The sequence below is a fragment of the Aquila chrysaetos genome, chromosome 5 (genome assembly GCF_900496995.4).
Source record: "Aquila chrysaetos chrysaetos chromosome 5, bAquChr1.4, whole genome shotgun sequence".
In the NCBI taxonomy this organism is placed as follows: Eukaryota; Metazoa; Chordata; class Aves; order Accipitriformes; family Accipitridae; genus Aquila; species Aquila chrysaetos.
The window spans coordinates 74804512-74825428 of NC_044008.1; the positions used below are offsets into that span (position 1 = coordinate 74804512).

The following is a 20917-nucleotide window of genomic DNA, read 5'->3' on the forward strand; positions in this document are numbered from 1 at the left end:
AAGAACAGAAACCAAGCGAGCTTCGGCCACTTGGCCCTTGAGGTTTGCGTTTGCCATCTCTGTCCATCCTGAAGAGCACCCAGCTGGCAGAGCTGTTTCTCTGGGGAGAGAGAAACATCCTCCTGGATCTGCATTCAGTAAAAGGGAAGAACGGCAGCTTTACAGCTCTTCTCAGTTTCCCTTTAACCATACTGGCACAGTCCACAGCTCAGCTGCTGCAGAACATGTCCACAGCCGTACTGCTCCCAAACGGACACTAGTGTAGACCTCACATTCCCGCCAGCCTGCATCAGACTTCTTGGACTGACTGATCACCAGCAAACAAGAACAGATGAGCTCTAACCAAAACCAGAAATGTACTTCAAAAAAACCAAGTCTTGCCCAGCAGCAATTTTCCCTTTATTCACCACATTTCTCAGCCTTGTTCTCCCAGAGGAAAGTTCACTACAAAAAAAAAAAAAAAAACAAACACACATGAGAAAGCAGTCAGGGCAGGGCGAACCACACCACCTCCCCAAGTGAGAGAGTCAGTTCTCCGTGCCCCAAAACCGAGCTGGACCCACCACGGTTCAGAGCAAAGGGCCCCAGCAGCTGCAGGCTTAGAGCCCACGCTGGGGAACGTCTTCACCAAAACCCAAGGAGACCACGAAAGCCAGGTGTCACTAGCAGGCCAGTCCCAGAGGAAAGCCAAAACAAGACCATTGCATTTACCTCTGGAGAAGAGACAGCACACAGGGCTGGTGAGGGCAAAACCCATCTTCACCAGCACAAGAATCACCACCTCCTTCTCCACCCGAGCAGAAATCCCCACGTTTAATCCTTGTTCTCCCAGGCCACACACCCTCACACATCCACAGCGGCTCCTGTAAAGCCCCTTGGGCGCATCTCCCAGCACCACACCCCAAGGTGTCAACGCTGATACGAGTCCCCTCAAAATCCGTAGCCTTGGCATCATTTTCTAGCAGTCCCCCGCCTTCCCCAGGGAAGTAGATTTTCCATTGCAAGGAGGCTTACACCGCCCTCCCCTCCGAAGGGAGCCTTTCAGCTCATCCCCTGCATCCACCCAGGCACTGGGAGCCCCGCGGTACCCTCGAGACAAGCCACACATTGTTCCCAGTAAGCCTAACAAGCGGCAGGCTCCTCCGTGCCGCCACCGCCACTTGCTTCGACACGCTTTCAAGTGCGGAAAGCCAGCGGGGTTCCCCCTTGCCAGGGAAAGAAAGAAAAACCTGCTTGAGAGCTGCCTCGCTCTAACTCCTTTGTCCATTACTCAGCAATATAAATCCAGGAAGAAAACTCTTATTAGGGATTTCAGGCTCAAATGATACTAAAAACTTAGTGCTTTGATTAAAACAGGAGGGGAAAGCCCCTTCAGCTTTCAGAAACTGTCTATTCTCCTATTCTCCCTGGAGCAGCAAGTCACTAGATTTGGCATTTTTTCCTCAAGTGGGGGAAAATTTTCTAAGAAGCCAGTCCCACGGGAAGGTGCTTTTTTGGTTTGGTTTTTGTTTTGTTTTTTTTTTTTTAAAAAACGGGAAGAAAAGTACGTATTCTTGACTCACCTAAGACCAGCGGGATTTGTCCTACACGTGCGCTTGGACTCCTTCCTCCTCCAGAGCCACGATGCTCAGAGTAAGTAGCCCAGAAAGAGAGAAGACTGTAGCATTGGGCTGTAACTGCTGCTTTTCCACATCTGTCAGTTGGGAGACTTCATGTCACGAAGCCAGTTCCACCAGGTTAGCAAAAACACCACAGCACTAGCAGAATAATGCCAAAAGAAGTAATCCACCAGATTTTGAGAGAAGCAGGTGTCTGCAGCCTTCTGGCCACAACATTCCCAGCTACAGACAGAAGGGAGCGTCCAAAACCCACACCAGTCCACGAGGGCTTATCACTCTAGAGATCCCAGTAGAGAGAAACCATCCAGAGACAAATCCTCTTGGCTCAGGACCATTTGCTTGGTGGAGGGGGAGAAGTCCCAAGCCTGCACAGTCAGACTCTTGTCTCCTCACTTCTAGGGACAAGGACAGTCCAACAGCTATTGCGCCTGGCGGCATCTGCCCCCTTCAGTAACGACAAGCTACCAAAACCTGTAGAGAAATAAGCGTCAGGACGAGGGAACAGCAGTGACCCTTGGCCACTACAGCACAGCCAGAGTTGCACCTTGTTCTCCAGGTCTGCTGTCAGCTGCAGGAACATCTGAGGGCATCTGAGCACATCCCACGTAGCGCAGCTGCAAGATATTCCCAAAGTCAGCATTAAGAAGCCAGGACTGTGCAGAGATGAAGGATCACAAAGCAGGATTTTTCTTGCTGTTGCTGAGCAGAGGTACTGGCCATGCTGGTGGACAGATCCCTAGGGAGCAAGCAGTACTGGCCAATTCCTTGTTTAGATGTTACTGTCCCAGTTGCTTGGTCAGTACTGGTCACGCTGGTTTCTGACGTGTAGGACTACAGTTTAAATCCATCCAGAGAAAAGAGACAGTATTTTTTCGCAGGGCAGCGCGTCTCCTCCGCACAGCAGCAGCGGTGAATGCAGCAAACGCAGCCAAAGGGCTCGCAAAAATGCAACGATTCGCACCGATAGCAGCATAGCAGCTGCAAGGGTGTGCAGCACCCTTCACCATCTCCCATGGTGAAGTCCCCCACAGCAGGGCAAGGAGCTGAATTTCCCTCCTGCAACAGTCTCCTGGTGAAGTCAGCACCTGCAGCAGAGCTCAGCTCTGCTGAGCCCTTCCAAAGGTCTGCTCAGAGCTTAAAGGGTCTGCTGAAGATGTGGCAGAGCACAGACTCCCCCCCCGTTGTCCCTTACCTTTGGTGACAACCTCAGCAGAGGGCCCAGGACAGAACCAGCATCTTCCTCCCCACGCCCCTCTCCAAAAGCAAACCCACAGCAATCACGGACATGCTGTCAGAGTTAGCGGTGACCGTCTCTGCCTAGAAAGCAGCAGGCACGCAGGATGGCCCACACTTGTTTGGAGGGATTTTGATTTATTGCTCGTCTGCCAGGTCCACGCACACACTATCACGTGTGCGTGCACACACAATTTTATTAGAGATACATTAGTACACGCACTACCCTGCTTCGTTAGGGCGCTGCTGCTCTCCAGCACAAAGTCCGTATTTGTTTCCCTGCAGGGGTGGAAATAAAGGGGGTTTTGTATTTTCTTCCTCTTCTCTTTGCAGGCTGGAGTGAGTTTATTTGACACTCCAGCACTCTTTGTGAGCTGAGTGCCCGAGGATAAATGCTACCCTTAAGAGTTACTTGGCGTTAGACAGAGGGACCCTCTTCAGAGGAGAATGGGGGCTTGTTGGGATGGGGTGGGAGGGGGCGCGGGGAGGGGGCCTCTGAAGAGCGCCTATGCAGCCCTCATAGAAGGGTCTCTGTCCTGGGTTCACAATAGAGCGAATTCTTAAAGATACCGGGAGCTGAAAGGAAGGAAGGAACTTTCTTCCTTTTAAAAAGGATTTTCAGGAACAATTGAAGAAGCTATAAAAAGGGGATCATTATTTCCCATCCAGTCTGCTGGGCTGGGAAGCCCACCCTCCCCCTCCCGAGTCCTCGGCTGGGAAGATTTGACATATACCATTCGGACAAACCTAAGAGGTAGGACGATGGTCACCATCCAGTTTGCCTTTGCCGAGGGAGCTGCCCAGACCCTGCGAGCAGGAGACGTCCTCCTCTCTCCCACAGACAGGTACCAGTTACATGAGCCACCTTCTCCTCCCCAGGACCCGCTGCTCCGCTGCCTCCAGGTCCTCCTGCCTCAGAAGCAGTAAGCAAGCTGCAAGGGGAATCTCCCAGGAACGACGTTTGACTCCGATGTCCACTGATGGCCCAGGTGGAGCAGGATGCCACCATCCCTCCCGCAATACAGGAGCAGCGGCTGCATGCACCCCCATCCCCTCGGAGATGCAAGCCTGCACAATGTTCACGCAGAAGAGAGGATGGCACTTCCACGGCTAACACGCAGCCTTGCCCACCACTCAGACGGACAGAGAGACCTGCCAGCCAACTCTAGGAGAGCAGCTCCTCCCTAACTTTGCGATGGAGAGTTTTCTGCAGACACACTCAGCCTTACGCAGCCCAGAAAGAGGACCCAGAGCCACAGCAGTTTGGCTGGTGAGCTTCAGCTCCACGTTAGCGCCAACAGATCCCAACCGCTTCCAGAGTGACTTATTTCAGCTCCTGGGGGCTGCATCGCAGCATTTCGGGCATCTCACACAGCAGCAATCACAGCCCAGATGCTGATATTCCCCCACCCCTAAACTGAGCCCTGCTCATCACCATTATCACCCCAGAGGTGTGCAAGGATCTCACCGGGACCTCACCCCACCAGGCTCCCTCACCACCAACTTGCTGAGGAGGTGCTAGAACTATATATGAAGAAATCGAGAACACCACATATGCAAAAATCAAGTACATGGCAGAGCCCTAGCTGGGCACGAAGCAAGCTGCTAGAGCTCATACACAGCCCTTCCCCAGCAGACAAGGGGACCTGTTCTCCATAGTCTTGGAACTGTAGAGAAGCTCCTGCCAGCTTTAATTCCTAAAGTTTACTTCCGAGTTCATTGCATCAGAGATAGGCATTGGGCCATCTGGCTACAGAACGAGTCCGACTGCCTCTTGGTGTCACTGGCACCCCAGGTCCCAGACGCTGGCAGCAGATTCCAGTCCCTCCAACAGCGGTACAGCCTACCTGGACGGGTGCCAGCCCTGACGCTGAGCTTACCTGCGGAGAACAATAATGGGCAGAGGAGAACACCACCTGACAGAGGAACACCATGGTCATTCAACCTACAAATCCTAAAGGGACCTTCTCTGCACCTTCTGACTGCCAGCGTGAGCCCACACACCAGAAATGTGTTTTCTCATACCAACTTAGGAAAAAACTTCCCAAATTCAGAAGCCACTCCTGAAACACCCTGGCTTGAAAGTGCAGTTTAAAGGACCACCAGCAGGAGCTGAGGCAAACCTGAATGACAGCAGTGAAGCCCCCATCCCTCCCAGGCTGGAGAGGATGCGACACTGAGGTCCCAAAAAATCCTGCCTCCATCTGACCCAGTACAGGACACATTCAAGCAGTCCATGGCAGCACTTCAAAGCCAGTCTAAAGCTCCCGTACAGTACCATGCAAAAACCCTTTGGTCCTTGTGACCAAGTCAAGTTGCTTGAGAGGTTCAAGGTTGTCTTAGGCTGAGCTTTACTTAGAACAGAGCCATTGCTGTTCCTTTTCTCCTTCACGAGACTACAGAAGGTTTTACTGCAGGTGTACCAGACAGATGACAGCTCTGATCCCCTCCCAGGGAGAAGAGGCAACAATAAAACTCCAGAGGAATAAGCTTTAAGAAGAGCCTAACTAGATAATATTTGCTCCAGATACAAAACCCATTCTGGGCTTTTTTTTTTTTTAAGGAAAGCTGCACAACCACCCAGGGATCAAACACATTTATTTAAAGGCTTAGGTTATAGCCCTCAAAAAACATCTGTGGCTTGGCAGAGAGCACCAGCCAATTGAAGGAAAAATGTTACCTTCTTAGGGCATGAGTGCAGCACAACCCTGGGGCCAAGGTCTTCACACCTCATCAGCTCTGTTTGGGGGAAGACACACTTACAGATGAACTAGAAGCAAGAACCACCTCCCTAACCACACTCATTCCAGTCTTCCTCCTGGGTGCTGCTCCAGGAAAATGCTGCCTGCAATTCAGATGCTGCCACAGGGGGGAAAACACACAAAAAATAAGAAAGGGGGAAGCCTTGAAGCTCTGAAACCAGGCTGCAGAGCAGGACACGAAGCCACACTGAACATGGGCTCTGTCTCCAGGGACTAGTAAGGCAACGCACTGTAAACCCTAATCCTGTGTTAAGAGCTTTCATCAAAAAGGAACAGTATTTATTAGGGAGTTACAGGAGGTAATAAAAGTGTTTTCATGCAGTGTTTATGCTAAAATGGGGGACTTTATGCTAGTGTTTGCCCCTTCATTTTTGTTTTAAATACATCTTTCTGATGAAATAAGCCATTCTGAACAAGGCCACCCTTTGTAATGCAGTTATAACTTTCTGGACAGCCTCGGTAACTGGCAAAACACTGTGCCTTTCTTGCCCTCTCTTTTGTTGCTTTGCTTTTCTGTTCAAAGTTCAAACAAACAAAAAACCCCCCAGCAAGCTGCATTGTGCTCCTGGCATTATCCCCCCATTGTCTGGGGCTCAGAGAGCCAGAGGGAGGGGGAGCGGGTGTGGCCCAATACATTTGATCTCCTAAAATTTAAGGCGCTCTGATCATTTCTCATCCAGAAGAACCCCCAGACAGAAGAGCTTGAGTCCAAAACAGTCCAGATCTGAGCCAGTTGCTACTAAAAAACACTCATCACCAAGGAGCGATGCTACTATATCAAATATATTTAAAGCCAAGCACAAGAGGAATGCACACCAAAATCCAGCCCTCAGAAGAGCCAGGTCAGAGCCCAGGGCTTCCAGATTTCACAGCTGTGCTTTGCTGCAGACAAAAGCATTCGCTTAGGAAAGATTCAGGTCCCAATATCCCCTAAGCCCTCTGCTCTGCGCCCTGCAGCACACTGAGCCCAGAGTCAGGCAAGTGTAGACGAGATGGCACCTGAGCCTGGTTTGGAGACTACCAAAACCCCCCTAATTAAACTAATATGTAGTTTAATTTATAGCTGGTCCTCAAACAGTTCACGATGTCCACTGCAAGTGACTGTGACCACCAATTCTGCCAGTCTGTTTTAGGGCATCCCTCCCCTTCCAACCCAGAAGGGGCAAATCCACCTTCCCCAGGTCACAGCTCCAGCAGAGCCGTGGCAGAGGGCTCTGCCAGGGTCCTTTGCCAGGAGCAGCCCCAATTCAGTGCCTCTGAACCGGGTCCTGACAAAGTCCAAGAGCTGTGGGGTTGAGACTATTTGGGTTGTTTCCCCCATGGCTCTTACAGCCCCATCGCCACAGCGGGAGGATCTGTTCTGGACTGCGCCGGCACTGATTTACTGGCTCAGCAGAGGTGGCTGGGCAGGGACACACGCTCCTGCTCCGAGCCTGTTGGGCAGGAGAAGCGGCTGCAGCACCAGCGTCTCCAGCCACTGTAATCGAACCCACCAGAGCACAGCACCTGAGCCCTGCAGAGAGAGCCGCTGTGACTGCTGCCCACAGCAGCCAGAATCTCACCCAACCGGCTTCAGGCTTCCCCACGCTCCACAGCCACGCAGAAGGTTTCTGCCGTGCAAATGGGGATGAAACTTGCGCAGCCCTCCTACCCCGCAGCTTGGGAGACACCATGAAGGGAACGCTGCTGGCCATAAGAGCAAGTTTACCTCCTCCTGCCAGTGCAAGAAATGGATAGTGTTTCTCTTCATACACGTTGTGCTTGCAAAGCACCTTCACGCTTCAGTTTGGGATCCCCTTCCCATCAGAAAACTTTATATCCCCTGCTGTCAGAGGGGCTGCAGAGAGTCACCCCGCTGCCATTCAACAGCACCCCAAGAAAGTTTACCACCAACACATCAAATGAAGCTTGAGGGGTGCCACATCTCAGACTACCTTTTGTTTGAGACACCTGAACATGGAAAGCAACTGGTAAACAAGCAGCCTTATAGAAAGAGCAAGTCCAAGCAGTACCGGCTCTTTTTGCAGCAAAGCCTTTCTCAAAAGGAGAGCAGAAAATTATTGCAACACCCTTCCGCCCCATGACATCTCCCTGTCAGGGGGCTCAAACTCACCACACATGTTGGATCCCACACCTGTGGGAAGGACTGAGGTGAACTGGGGAGACCTGGGAAGATTTTTCCACCCATCCCTAATTTTACAGGGAAACGAGAAAGCTGATGTCCTGAAAACATCACCTGCCTGACAGCAGGGAAGAAAGGCATCCTTGCATACCCTGCTCCAGCCTCCAAGCTGGAATCTCCCCTTCACAATGCCAGGCAAACCGAGATGCAGCTTCTGCCCAAGGCCTGAGTCACTGCACACCAGACTCTCCCCCTGCTTTCATCCCACCAGCTGTGACCGTGATTATAAAAAGATGTCTCAATTAGCCAGAGAGCCGAGCAATTCCTCTAGTCTCAAAACCCTTCAGAGGAAACACATTCCAAGCCAGCAAAGAGCAACACTAACAATGTCTGGGCAATAAAAGCTTCTCTTGTTTATATCAAAGTAACCTCAAACATCCTTTCCCCAAACAAGCATCCCTCGCCCTCCATACGGATCAGCGGGCTCACACACTGGAAGGGCTGGTGTTCTCCTCAACACGCTGGGTCCCTCGGAGCAGACAGCACTAATTTTTGTGTGTGTTATTGGTTGCAGGTCTAGACTGGTGTGGTCTTTTTGTTGTAGCGAGCAAAATAAGGGAGTCATTCATATTTTTCCAGAATTCACACAAAAGTGCTCTTGTGCATCACAGATACCTTGCATCACCAACCCCGATCAAGTGTTCCTCGCTCCCGGACTCATGCCAGACAGCACCGAAGGCTGGGGAGACCCCTCGGCCCCCCAGCAGAGCAGGGGAAGGGGCTGCCGGGCCATACCTTGCCCATCACCTCGGCCGGGCACCTGCCCGGGGCACACGGAGCTGTTACGAGCCTTTCTAACAAGGTTTTCCCACGGGAGGAGAAGGGAAAAGGCATGTCGTGGCATGTCGTGCCCCCCCCCCCCCCAAAAACAAAACAAAACAAAAAAAAAAATCCGAAGAAAAATAACATCCACGCGGTTTTTCTTAGGGAGAAGAGGAAGCCTTCCCTCTCTCCGCTAGCCGGGACCGGGCGCTCACCCTCCGAACGAGCAGCATCCCCGCCGGGGGTGGGGGGGGAGAACGGCCGGGACCCGGCGGGACACAAAGGCGGATGGTACGAGGAGGGAACCGGCACCGGGGGGGGACCCTCACCCCCTACTCCCACCCTTCCCCGTGCCGGGACCCCCGGGGGCGCACCCGCAAACCCCCCCCAACCCCTCCGGGGGGGGGGCCGCACCGAGTAACGGGACGGAGAAGGGCCGCGGCCTCCGACCCCCCCCGTACCTCCTTCTCCCTCCCCGACCCCCCCGGACCCCCTTGTGTGTTCCCCCCCCCCCCGGGGCCGAGCAGGGCACCTACCTCCGGCGAGCCGCGCCGCTGCCGCCTCCGAGCCGCTCCCCCCCCGCCCCGCATCCCCAAAACACTCCGCCCCCCCCCCCCCCCCCGGGCTGCGGGGAGCGGCATCCTCTTCCTCCTCTTCCTCCATAGCCACAGCTCCCTCCGGGGGTCGGCGCACGGCTCCGTTCCCATACCCCCCCCCCCGGTGCGGAGGACCCCCCGCAAACACTCCACCGAGGCAGGCGGCTGCCGGTGCAGGTGGCCGGGGGGGGACGGACACGGGGGGGGGGGGGAACCCAGGACGGACCAGTCGCCGCTGTGGCCAGGGATGCTCCGACTGGGGCGGCCGGGCCATTCCCCCCTTATATAGCCCCGGTGGCGGCGGGCGGGCGGCGCGGCTTCACGGGACTTGTAGTTCCTCCCCCCCCCCGGGGCCGGGAGCCGCCTCCCTCGGTCTGTCCGTCCCTCCCTCGGTCTGTCCGTCCCTCCCTCCGCCTGTCCGTCCCTCCCTCCGCCTGTCCGGCCCGACCCGCCGCGGGGAGGGGACGGTGCAGGCGGGGGGGGGGGAGACCCCCGGGGGATGGAGGGGACAGGGTTGTTTCTCATGGGGACCCTGCTGCTCTCTGTGGTCCCCGAGGGGGGGGGGGGGGGGGGAACCGGTGGGGTTTTTGCCTGGAAAAGCCCCGCGGTTCACGGGACTCCAGAAGTCGCATCCCTGCCGGCGGGGTATGGCACGGGTGGCCCGATGTCAAACCGGGCGAGTGCAGGATCCGTCCCATAAACCGCTGGGTAAATGAGTAACCTCACCAAATACTTAGCACGAAAACCGATTACTTCAATGGTCCCATGTATTGGTTATTGTTGAGTTTAATTATTGTCCCAATTATTAATTTAACTTAATTATTAACCCATCTGTGGAATAAATGAGCAATTAACTGTGCTGTTGACTTAGGGGCTAATTTAAGGCCCATTCTTGCAAGCACGCTCGGTCCAGGCAAAGTCACCCGTACGTCCTCGCAGGACGGGGCCTTGTCCCACACGTTTCCCTGCTGCTTTACAAACCCCACGTGCTTTTGACTCCGTCCGGGGGTTTGTACCGGGAAAATTTGTAAAGGGGCCACCAGGCACAAGGCAGGGGACAACGGCAGGGCCAATGCCACCGCGCCCTGTGCCCCCTCCAGGCACAGCCCCTCTGCCAGAGGGACGACTGAATTTTGGGCAGGGGAGAGGGTGGAGGGTGCAGAAGGTGCTGGCCGGGCGGGGAAGGATCCTGCACATCCCCTCGTCCAGCTGGCCACCGGGATCACCTCCGGGTGGGCAACATCCCATCCCGTCGGCCGGGGACCCGGATCCAGTGTCTTCCCACCTGCACCAGGTCAGGATTTACCCTCACACGCTCAGGAGAGCTGCCAAAGTGAAACCCCACAAGTTTTCTAGGACAAGTGAGCAAGGGGAGCTGGGGGAGAAAGAGGGAGAGCGAAGGGGAAGGAAAAAAAACCCTCCTGGCAGGTTTTCAGGGCCCAAAGCCGGAGTGGAAATGCTTCCCTTCCCTTAATTGCTTCGAGACCAGATGAATTTCTTGAAGAAACCGCAACTGAAATGCTGCACAAATCACATTGTTGTGCTTGTGTTGGCTGCCTTCTTAAGGAGGTAAAAGGTCATCGTTTATGGTATATTAAAAAGAAAAAAAAATAATATTTTAGCGCTGTGGAGGAGGGGGCTCTGTTGCTTTTTCATACCCACGTTCTGGAAATTAAAACCTGTTTGGCAAGTGCCAGAACGCAACTTGCAGCGAAGAGCAGAGCTGGGAAAACGCGCCGATGCGGGGGTCTGCCGCAGCCCCCGCGTGTCCCCCTGCGCCACCCGGTCCCATCCCCGTCCCTCGGCCGGCGGGACGATGCCCGTGCGGAGCAGCGGGGCTCCGGGCCCTGCTCCCGTGGGGTTCGCCGTCCCACGGGGGCTGCCCGTGCCAGCCCAGCGCTGCGCCTCTGCAAGTCTCTGCAGCTTCAGGGCCCGAGAAAGGTGCAGCACTGTCTGTCTGACGATCCTTCACCGTTGGGAAGTGGCAGGGAAAATCCCGATTCCAGCCTCTGAGAGCTCCGCTGCTTTTACTCAAGCACGGAAATTTGGCTGCTCCTTTTTTCTCCCTTTTCTCGCCGGTCAGTAAAATGATGGAGCTTATTTTCCTCCGGCTGGCTGCGTGCGAGCAGATGTTTGCCGCTCTGCCTCTGAGTCACCGGTGGAGAAGAGCTGCCTGCTCCTTTTCCCTCCCCTCCGGAGCCCCGCTTGGCTCCAGCTTCCCTTTGCTTTTAGGAATCTTTCACCCCTAAGAGGTTGCACCTTCCCAAATGTGGCAGGACTTGAACCAGCAAATGAGAAACACAGGCAGGCAGCCTGCCGTGGGCACCAGGTGAGAAAGCTCAGGAGCGGCTAACGAGGGTGGAAAATCATAGCATCAGCACCAAAAATGGCAGATGCTAATCTGGTATTTATAGCGGGGAGGGAGATGCTGGAGGTACTGGGATCTGGCGTGCTGTCCTTCACCTGTCTCAGCCAGGAACCCCCCCCCAAAAGCGGCTCAGACCATAAACCCAGGAGTGGGTTGCAGACAGACAGACAGATGCAGGGATGCAGAACTGGCCCAGCTGCTCTGCAGCAAAGACTCATCGCGCTGGGTGGGATGGGAGCGGTTGGCCTTGTGATGCTCACGGGCAGGATGAGACCCAAAGCTCGCTGGAGTCAATGGGAAGGCTCTTGCTGACCCAGCAAGACCTGAACTGGGTCTCTAAAGGGCTCCTATCGGCTGGAGCGCGTGGAAGCACAGAGCTGCGTGGTCGGATGGCCCGGGATTTCGGAAGGCAAATTACCGTTTTTATAACTTAATTAAGAAGCTTTGCTGCCTTTTCTAGTGGCATTTCCTTCAGAGCCACGCACCCACAGGCCACGGCGCTGTTAGACATCACCACCCGAAGCGACTCGCACCGCTGTAAGGCTCTGCCGCGGCTCCACGGGCTTTTGCCGGCAACTTCCAACTGGAATGAAGGACCGTGCAAAGTGTCCAGGTACCGGCGAGGTACCTCTGCTCTGCACAGAGACCCCCAGCCAGCCTCCGAGGACAGCCTGAGGAAGGAATTGAAATGGAAAGGTGAGCTACTTACTCACAGAGGAGCTTGGCATTGATTTATGGGATGCTCCCGGGTCTGGTTTTGCAAGAATATGACGTGATGGTAAAAAGGGTTTGGAAGATGCTGAACTCTGCCGTGTCGGTGCCAGGTGAGGCAGCAGGCGCGGGGCGGGCGGCCGTGCACACCCGGGCACGGCCTTGCGTGACTACAGCCGGCTGGAAACACAAAGACATTGTTTTTAAGTGATAGCTGCCCCCCCTTCCCTGGCTCCTTGCAAGAGGACAGCATTCCTGTCTCGCATTCCTCAGCCACTGCTGAGATGGGGAGGGGAGACCTGAGCCAGAGGAAGAAAGCACAAAGTTTTAATTAAGAAAGTGGCCCGTGTGCTTGTGTGATGGTGGTGGGTGGTGCGGGCGGGGAGGGAGAGCAGGATTACCCATAAAGCGAGATACAGTGCATGTGGATCAGGTAATAAGGACAATTACACAAGAGCCTGTGGATGTAAGAATGTCAACCAGATGTTTCCAAGTCACGGAAAATCAGTGGTTTCCCAGCAGATCCGCTTAGAGCAGCTGAAAGCATCCTTTATCCCGCGAGGGCAGGGACTCGGGGCACTCCTTGGCGAGGAGGACGGGGCGGTTTGGTCCAAGGGCTGCCGAACACAGGGCAAAATTTCCTGCGGCCGCTGGCTCCGAGTTGCTTTGTGACAGCTTTTAAGCAGAGGAAAACCTCAGCGCAACAGCAAACGGAAAGGGAAGAGGGTTTTGCTGGAGAGGCAAGTTCTGCGCCTTGCTCCAGGGCTGGCTTTGGGGTTAGAGTCTCTGTGCCATAGCTACGCTGTCGAACGGGGCTGAAATACCACCAGGAGGATGGTTGGGCAACGATTCTTCTCCAGCTGAAAATATCCTCGGGATACCAAATTGCTGATGGTCAGTATTTGGCAGGGAGAAAGAACTGGGATGCTGATTCCTCCAGACAAACAGGGAAAGCACCATGAGGCGATTGGAGCCCGTCTGCCCCAACCTGCAGCTGCACCAGCCTTTGGTGGGAGGGTGGAGCCAGAAAAACTGCTTATTCTTGTAAAAGTTTTGTTAGTACAAACACCTTCTCGGTAGCACGGTTGGGTTCACAGCCTGAGGTCGTGTTACTTTTACCACACCAGTTTGTGAATGGCACATCTATAAAGTTCACTGTGGACTTTGCTGTTGATTTTTACCAAAAAAAAAAAAAAAGGCATTTAGTGATGGCCATCAGCATTGGCAAAATAAAAGAGATTTGGGAAGGGTGAGCTAGGAATGAGTTCCCACAGGACGGCTGTTCCCAGGGCCTGGCCAGCACCATAACCTCTGAAAGTCCTCTGACCTTCAAATACCCTCCCCAAACCAGTTAAATATATATAAATATATTGAAGTATGGAAACAAAAAGCTTTTTATTTTACGCACTGAGAGTGCCAAGTGTCTGCAAGAGCCAATAAAGACCTGTTGCTCCAGGGAACGGGGAGCTGCGTTTCAGGTAAAACACAAACAACCTGAATCTTTACCCAAAACTTGAACCAACCCCAAATTTCAAAAAAAAAAAAAACCCCAACAAAAAAACAACAAACCCTGAGGTTTTGTGAAAGAGGAGGAAAAGTGTGGTTACATGTTTTCAGTTTTCTCCCCGGTGCTGGATCGCAGCCTGGACCACAAGCGCACACCGGCGGGTCCCTGGGAAGGACGGGCTGCTCCCGCACGGGCACCGCTCCGCACGCTCCCGCTGCCTCGTCCGGCTGCGAGAGCGGTGGGAAACCTCTTCGGAGAGAGCTGGAGCAAAGCTGTCCCTGAACGCAGCCGAGAGGCTGCGGGGAGCCGCGAAGGAAGGACGGCTACACCTCGGGAAACACTCCTTTTCCCTCCGTACTGCTGCCGACGGCGTGAGCGTGCTTTGGTTGTCCCAAGCAAGCGTAGAGCAGGAATGCGTGAAGGATCTCGCTACCATCGCTGGTCCTGATACGTAAGAGGTGCTGCAGCCGGCTGGGTGATGGGAGCTGGAGCGCTGGCACCAACAGGAGATGCAGGGCCGGGCTGCCCCATCCTGCATCCCACGGCATGCCGGTGCGGGGGGCAACGGGGGATGCCCAGGACCCCAGGGCAAGAGTGAGAGCACGGCGCTGAGCTGCAAAGCGAATATGTCCCAGTCTGGCTGCGGGGACCAGGAGCAGGGACTGTGACCTGAGCCACGTGGGGACGTTGGCTGGTGGGTGTGATGCTCCCGCAGCACACAAGCAAGCCCTGCAGGCACACAGCAGGCCCTCCGAGGTGCACAGCTGGCCACGAGAAACTCGAAGGTTGACGGGAACCAAATTATAGAGCCACAGAGAGAGGGAGAGACATTTCAAGACAACCAGGAGCAATATGGTACCCTGCTCCCACGGCTTTCTGCCTGCTCACAACATCCCATCCACCCTCCATAACCTTCCCGGTACACTAGGAAGGATAAAACCACCGCAAATAGGAGAAAAGGCACATCCGTCACCTGTTTGCATAGTGACAAAAGCAAAGCAGGGAAGAGAGGTTTAAATGCCATTGCCAAGGTCATGCAGGAGAGCTGGGGCACAGGACCCGCTCGCGCAGTCTGCTCTCCTCCACGGCACACGGGCTTCCATCTCCTACCTGGCCCGTCAGCCAGGCATCCTAGGGAAAACAAAACAGCCTTTAACCCAGATGGCAAAGAGCTGATAAAACCCCCAAAATGTCTCCGTATAACAAAAGCAAAGGAAGGGAACAGGTAAAATTATGAACCGTGAGAGCAAAATCTGCTCTACGCTGGGACTGGGACAAAGAAAAACCACACTCATGTGACGCTAACCCCATGCCAGTGTATATATAGGCTGTGTGTTTTATACTTAAGTTACTTAAAAAGAACTTTAAAGCTGAAACGCTGTTAAAAAGTACATTGTGTGCTCCGTTGTGAAGATAAATTCATTATTTAAACTTGAAAAGGTGACTCATCTAACATGTATTATAAAAAGGAATAAAAACACACACACACGCAGCGAGATTTTCAAGGAGTCCAGTGATTTAGTGTCTCTTTCTTTCTCTCCCCACACTTCTTGCCTCCTGCACAAGGATCTATTGAGAAGCTGCAGAACAAACGTTCCCTTATGCAGCTCCAAAAAAGTCTCCGTCAGTTTGTCTGAGACAGCTGCCTCCAAGCACGCTATGGTTACTCATTAACCGGGTCTCCCAGGGCAGGGGAAGAAGGAGTAAACTTAATAGACCCTAAACCAGAGGCAAAAAAATAAAAGAAAATAAATACATCAGGTGTCCTGGAAAATAAAGTGGAAAAAACAGGTGGCACTGTGAGCACCTCCAAGGCAGAGGGTCCAGCTGCGATGGGCAGCCAGCTACCGGAGCGGAAGGGGACAATGACACGGAGGGTAAACGTATGGGGACAAAAGAGTAAGATTATTAAAGGGAAAGAGAAGAAAGAGACGGGACAGAGAGGCACTTGTGCTCTGCGGTGCTTTATATGCTCAGGGTGCCGGGGGAGGATTACTTCATTGCGGCAAAGTCGCCCGGCTCTGCTCCCCAATGGAGGGATTCATTCCCTCCCCCCTTGCACGTTTTGCATGAGAATGAGGGGCTGCTTTGGCTGGGGAGCACTTGCCAGTGGGTCAGTCCACTCCCGAGGCCTCTCAGCTGCCAGGAGAGCCGGTCGCCCGCTCGGCCGTCCCGCGGCGAAGCGTCCCTTCTGGCAGGCGAGAAGGATGGGCAGCTCTCCTCCTGCCTCCCCAGCAAACGCGTGCGCTTGGGTTTCCACCTCCACCAACCGCAGGGTGATGGCTCGTTCTCACGCTGGATCTTAAAGATGAGATGCCTCCTCCAGCCGAAGGGTGGGTCGGATTCTGCCCTGTCCACGTGAGACCAGATGGCCATCGCCACCTCCTCCACGTGTTCCCTCCATCACCCTTCGCAGAAAATACTTCCCCAGGGCACAGGGGACCCGCAGCTTGCGCCTTCATTTCTCGCAGCCCCCGGCCACGGGTTTTGGGGAGGAGGGCATCCCAGAAACACACGCTCATCTGCACGGCGGCTCGATGGCAAGGCAGGGGGTCACTGCCTGCTGGGAGCCAGCGGGTCCCCAAACGCTGGGGGACACTGGGCTGCATTGCCTGTCCTCCTCCGCCAAGGTGGGACGCGCCGGGAGTGGGAAATGGCTGGTGCCGGCCTGACATCTCCGCGAGATCCTGATGGAAAACAATAATTATAGGTGCAATAAAATGCTGAATATAGCTGTGAACAACGGCAGTAAATCAGCCCTGCCTGCCATTCAGAGCCTGGTCCACGGAGCCTCGGCCACCGCCAGAATTAATTCTCTGTTTGCTATTTGCCCAACACGCTCTCCCCGGAGATAAGGGGGGAGCAAGGGACTGTAATTATCTCCCTGCCTTTTGTCATGTGCTTTTTTTGAAACAATTAAGGGATTGCAGTTAGAGGAATGGGGTGGGGATGGAGCAGAGCCAGGCAACCACTCTTCTGCGGGACCACAGCCCTCAGGACTTTGCAGGATCCATCCCGAGGCCACCTTCTCCGGGAGGAGCCCAGCACCTCCAGCGCTACAGAGGGCAGAGCCATGGAGCAGCCGGACACCCGGGGCTGTGCCAGAGCCCCTGGGGACAACCCAGACCTGCAGATTGCTGTCCCCAGAGCCCTAAAAAATCCCCCGTATGAACCCTTCCAGCTCTCCTCCCAGGAGCCTCTTGCTGGGGCAGCATCTCCCATCCCGGAGATGCCCATTTCCCACAAGCAGGGGTCACACCGGTGGGAAGCCGATATTCCTACCCCTGGCCCTACCTGTAGGCACCCTCCGACAGAGCCGTCGGAGGCTGATCCGCTGCAGAGAGCCCCTGCAAATGGGATCAGGGAAAGGGATCAGCCCCTGCAGCCGCTCCTGCCAAGCCCGTTTTGGGCAAAGCTGGGCTGGCCCTGCTCCGCAGCCCCTGCGCCCCAAAACAAGGGCAGCGCGAGCAGGGACTCTGAGGCACCTACGATGCACCAGGTATTATGTGCTCTCTCGAAGGCTGGGATCTGCCGGCAGCTGCCTGTGAAAGGGAAGGGCGAAGCCGGGAAGGCAGCTCTCTCCCCATCCAGTTCAGCTGGTGCTCCAGTGAAACAGGTACCTTATGATTAGGTTTTTTTTGTGAAATGTTAAACATCTGGAGCTCAGCGGTACAAGGCAGCCTTTGTGCAGCTGGTAAATTATCTGCAATAAAACAGCACTTGTTTCGGAGAGCTTCAAGAAGAGGGGGAGGGAAAAAAAAAAAAAAAAAAGATGAGAGAGAAGCCACCCCCACCGGAGGAGGAACCTCAGACCTCTGCTTGGGGCTCACCAGCGTTTTCCACGCTGTGTGGGGTGAGTGGGCACCTGGCCACATTAACAGCAGCCCAAGACCCTGCAGAGACCCCTCTGTGTTGACTGCACCTAAAACCTTTGCAAATGGGGTCTCTCAGCCCAGCCGTGCCCGAGCCGAGGCACGCGGTGCTAAGCAGCCCCGTGGAGCTGGTCCTGGCCGTATTAAATAGTTGTGATTAAATACTCAGCATTTGGCTCCAGAAGGGACATCATCCCCTCCCGGCTCACAGCTTTACAGCAGAAGGTAGTGTTTCCCGCTGGTATTTTCAGATTTCTTGATTTGAGAAGTGCTGATCAAATCATAATTAAAAGGGACCTGAAAGGTTGATGTCCTTAAGAAACGAATGCCCAGCCCACGCTACACGGCCAGCGCCGAGCCCGTGGGGCTTGGGGAAGCTGGAGCTGGGGGTCCCGAGGTCCGGCGGAGGCTCCCGCTCCCTCCCGCAGCTCCCGAGCCGCAGCATCCCGCTCCCGCTCACCAAGGGAGATTGCAATGCTCCACCTCACCAGCTTGTCATCTTGTCTGAGCACAGCGTGTATCTAACCCTGGAAACGAAGAGGCAGCTGAGTTCGGGAATTTTGCATCTTTCCTTGGCTGAAAGGAAAGGCAAGGCAGCCCCTCCTCTATTTCCTTCTGGAGCTATGAAAGGTTTCGATACACCACGTATTTTGGCGTGGAGGGGGACTCTTCTCGCCTTTGCACACAGCAGAAGGGAAAAACATTTGCACAAGGAGAAAAAAAAAAAATCCCTTTTGCTCACCCACCTCTTCTGAGCCTGGGGAAGCAGCAAGAGCAAGGACCGGTCTCAGAGGCAACCGAACACCTCGGGGGATTCGGAGCCAAGGTCCATTTAAAGAAATGAAGCACGCTTGGAAGGGCTGGGGAGTTCTCCCTCCACCCCACCCCAGGGGAAAGGGACAGGGACAGGGACAGGAGGGCACCTCGCTGGACCAGAGCATCACTTCAGGCTCCCAGTACCAGAGTGGCCAGGTCCCCGAGCACCCCATGAAGCCAAACGGGGCTGGAGCTGCTGCCAGCTGCGCCCGGGGAACCGGGCAGGAGGAAAAATCCCCCAAAATCTCTTTGTCTCCTTTCCACCCACCAGTGCTGCCTTTACACAGCAATTACCGAGGCCTCAGGGGCTTTCACACCCAGTCACCTGGGCCTCCTTGTTCTAAACAACTTAATTTGTTTAATGACTTGGGAGGCCCCGGGGCCCCTTTGTTGTCTGGATTTGTTTCCCTGGTCTCCAAAAGGTTTTTCTCCATGGTGCAGGCAGCCACCACCCAGAACTGGAGGGCACTGGAGGGCTTTTGTGAAACCTGCACCAAGACAAGTTTTAAGACATCACCCCCCCAAATTGCTGGGGCTCTCTGACCTCCAGGGACACGCCAGCAACTCCGGATTCAGGGGAAAAGACCCACAAACCCCTCCGGAGGGTTTGTCCATTTGTTTGGCCGGCAGAGCCAAGCCGCTCGGTAGGGCTGGAGGCAGATCAGCTCCGGGACAAATTATGGTCTGGAAAGGAAAGGCGAAAACAAAGCGCGTTGTGAGATGCTGCTTTGTGCTCTGAGTGCAACCTCATGCCTGCCGCTGCTGCCAGCCCAGGTTGGGAGAAACTGGGATGCTCCAGCCTTTGCTGTCGTTTTAACCTTGGGAAAGAAAGGGAAATAAAAAGGGGTGGGAGTGCTGACGCCTGTCCTGCGTGGAGCTGGGGGAGAAGAGCTGGGGCTTGGGGTGGCGGAGGTGGGGGTCCTGGCAGAGGTGGGGGTCCCTGGGGGAAGCCCAGGGCAGTGGGGAGTCCCGCACCCCAGCCGTTACCAGCACCTCCCTCCATTGTTTCCCAACCAGCGTTTTTCCCTATGACCTAATCTTCCCTTGGCTCTTGCTGGTAATTTTATGGCAGGGAAATTATTTTGCAGTAAAAGGAAAGCAGATCCAGGCCATTCTCTTCCCTCCTGTTTTCATATGGGTTTTGGAGCGACGGTTTTGTTTTCTGCTTCAGGCACAGCAGAAGGATTGTACGAGACGAGATGGGGAGCGAGCGTGTGTCGGGTCTGTAATGCTTTTGTTGGTGCTGTAAGAACACAGGAAGGCAACAGCGAGAGAGAGATTTAAACAATTCCCCGTGCAAACCAGCTCTGGACACAAAAGCTTTTTAGTTATCATCAGCATTTTGTAAGATTATAGTAAAATAAACCTTCAGGCTCGGTTTCCTGCTCTCAAGAACCCCCTCGTAGGATTATAAGGCACAGAAACATATCCCAGAGATCTCAACCAAGGACATACTAAGAATATTTTCTCCCTGTTCTTGTACAAACAACTGCCCTCCCCATTGTAAAAGCCTTAAAACAAGACAAGAGGCACTAAGATCGGAGCTATGCAATGTGCAGATCCCACAGTGTGTAATTTTCCCTCTTTTCCCGTGAGGAACAACCCTCCAGATCAAAGAATCTGGAGCGGAGCCGTTCCTGTACCTATGGCATTTCACCCTCGTGTCGACCTTTCCCACCTCACACAACTCGTAAGAAACCGCGTGGAGAACGTCCCTCTGAGACAGCAGAGAGGAACCTTTCTGCAGTCACCACCCTTTTATCGGTCAGCTGAAATGAAGTTTATTTAAGTAAAGCAACCAGGAGAAAGGCAACCAGCAGATCATCCATGAGCTACACTCCCACCAACCCAGCACGGACACGAGCACATAGCTTTTTGAGGGCTGGTTGGCCATGCAAGACTGAATACATGTACTTAGACAGTGCCAATATATACCTAAAAAGAGAGACTGGCACTAAATCCCCCCTAGCAACTCAACGACCCTGTCATATCTGCCCTAGGAAAGGGTGCCCAGAGCCATAATTTCTCTTCTTCCCTCCAGTCCCGCAGAACCAGGCTTGTTCCTGAGGTTGGCGGATCCACCCTGGGGATGAAGCAAGGCAACGTGGCACGGCCGGGGCCAGCGCGATGGGCTTGGGGCACCCGAGCAAGCTCCGAGCAGGAAGAGGAGCCATACGTTTGTTCTCGAGCTCGGAGCCTGCGTGTGTGCGCACGAGAGCGAGCGTCTCAATTTTAATTGCAGCCTCGTTGCCAAGTACAACAAAGTCCGCGTACAAAGAATAGAAGTCATTTTGTCTTCAGGTTTGAATTGTTTCTTTCCTAAGGGGAGGGGAGGGAGGTGAAAGCCGTTCCTTTATAAGCAATGACTCAGGTGCTGCGATCTACCCTGGGCGCGCATCTTGCAAGCCCGAGTGATGTTTTGTGCCGTGTTTTGTTTGACGGCGTGGGCCCTAATAATGGGATTATTGTTCGGTTGCGTGCAAAGCCCT

The 20917-nt window shown here is 54.3% G+C and overlaps 1 long non-coding RNA gene across 1 annotated transcript; it reads right to left on the reverse strand.

The window, feature by feature from the left end:
- Window positions 1-397: 397 nt before the first annotated feature.
- Window positions 398-4501, reverse strand: LOC115341669. Its single transcript, XR_003923481.2, has 3 exons — window positions 2812-4501; window positions 1563-2090; window positions 398-444 (listed from the first exon to the last, which is right to left on the reverse strand). It is a non-coding gene; the product is annotated as an uncharacterized LOC115341669 (long non-coding RNA).
- Between the last annotated feature and the right edge of the window lie 16416 nt (window positions 4502-20917).